This window comes from Hordeum vulgare, chromosome 2H, assembly GCF_904849725.1.
Source record: "Hordeum vulgare subsp. vulgare chromosome 2H, MorexV3_pseudomolecules_assembly, whole genome shotgun sequence".
NCBI classification, from domain to species: domain Eukaryota; kingdom Viridiplantae; phylum Streptophyta; class Magnoliopsida; order Poales; family Poaceae; genus Hordeum; species Hordeum vulgare.
In genome coordinates, this window is record NC_058519.1 from 142,473,238 (window position 1) to 142,475,119 (window position 1,882).

The window sequence follows — 1,882 nt, forward strand, 5'->3', positions numbered from 1 at the left end:
GTTATTTAATCATGGAAATTCCATGTCAGGTGCACCTACGAGAATCAAAACAAATCAATTACAAAATCCACCTATCATCGTCAGCATAACCATAAACAAGATCATTAAAAAGAGTGAGCCTTTATTAAAACATTGTAAAGTTGATGATTCCCACTAAGAATTTGATCGTCGGGTCGGGCTAATTCCATACGAATCAGTACAAAGAAGCATGTCCCATCACTCATGCAATGGAACCAAAGATGAAATAGAGAGTCCCAATATCCTTGTGGTTAGTAGAGAAGAGGCATCGAACCAGATTTGTCATTTGTTATTTTTTAGAAATGAAAACTTTCCTTATCAAAGAGGAGCCGGGGGATGGAAGAAAAAAGAAACATAAAATGGCGAGGAAGCTTAGAAATGAAAATATCAGAACATCATATAAAAGAAAATAATAAAATGAGAATAATTATTTAAGTCAAATATGGAGAATATTAAGTATTATGAGAAATTTGTTCTCTAGAAAGAGATCTAATCCAAGAAGTGTCGGGTGTAAAAGGAGCCCCCGTGAAATTATTGCCCAACCTTCTTCCAAAAAAGGGGACTGTTGACTGAAGTAATGATATAACGGGCTTCAGACACGATGTTTAGTCCATCGACTAACGAAAGGATCAGGTTGACATTACTGTTCATGGAATTTTTTCTCAACAAACTTTCCTTATCAAAGGGAGCCCAGGGGGCTGGAAGAGAAGAAATATAATAGTAAACGCTGGAAGAGAAGAACTTGAATACTAAACGCTAGAAGAGAAAAGAATCATAATTACTGAGCTACCCCGCTCTTTTTTTCTAATACCCTTCTAAGATCCTCCGACTTAAACAAGTCGAGAGCATGCTCGTGCTCAGCCTTTTCCAGACTTGCCTTACTCTCAGGGATTTCTTCCCACCAGATTCTCTGTTCCACTTCCACGCACATCCTTGCGGAGCTTTCCGCCTCAAGGAAATAATGGTTGTGGGAAACAACACTTTCAAAGAAAAACGATCCTCCCTCATTCTCCTACAAATCGTGATAAGGCGCTTGGAGAAGAGTGAAAGAATCAATTGCGTGAATGTGGTCCAGATAGGAATGAATCGCTTCATCGACCAACTAAGGACCGATCGGTAGATAAGGCCCTACTCTTTGATAAGGCACCACAAATTCCTGAATGATATCTTGTCACATAGAAGAGAGCTTTTCTTCCATTAGGAAGAGCTTAAGACGCCCAAGTATGTCTTCCAGGGGGGTATTATGATTAAGCTCGTTCTGAATGAACGTAACCCATCTCGGATCCTTCTCGTAAAGACTTAGATAGAAGTTTAGCCCTGCCAAATGAGCTAGAGCCACGGGGTCTTTCATCTCTGGCAGGAGAGTGATCAGAAAGGAGGAGCCGACGAAGCACAAACTAAAAAGATTGCAAATTGGTATTAGGCATAATATAAAATGACAAAGGAATAAAAATATACAAATGGAAAGTAATATCAAATTCTATATTAAGAGAAACTAAATACATAAGAAAAAAATAGAAAGTAGTAAATATAATAGTGGAGAAGAGCCCTCGAACCAGATTTCTCATTTTCTTTACGTTTTGAAAACATAACTTACGAAAGAGATGCCATGGGCTGGAAGAGAAGAACTTGAATACTAAACACTGGAAGAGAAGATCCTTAATACTAAACCAAGTTTCGGGAACTTCTTGGTGACATGATTGGTTCCCTTCCCCCAATTTGCAAAGGATGGTTCCTGTGAAGGTGATATTGATCACCATTCTATGATATTTCTGGATGCTTTTGAGAAGCTTTTCCTTTATCAGACTTCCCTGAAAAAAATCAACTAATTTGGATTTCTTGAGAGTTCAATTTTTTCCTCCTT

At 38.3% G+C, this 1,882-nt stretch overlaps 1 pseudogene; it reads right to left on the reverse strand.

Moving 5' to 3' along the window:
• Nucleotides 1-796: 796 nt before the first annotated feature.
• LOC123425899 lies at nucleotides 797-1,586 on the reverse strand (annotated as a pseudogene).
• Nucleotides 1,587-1,882: the final 296 nt, after the last annotated feature.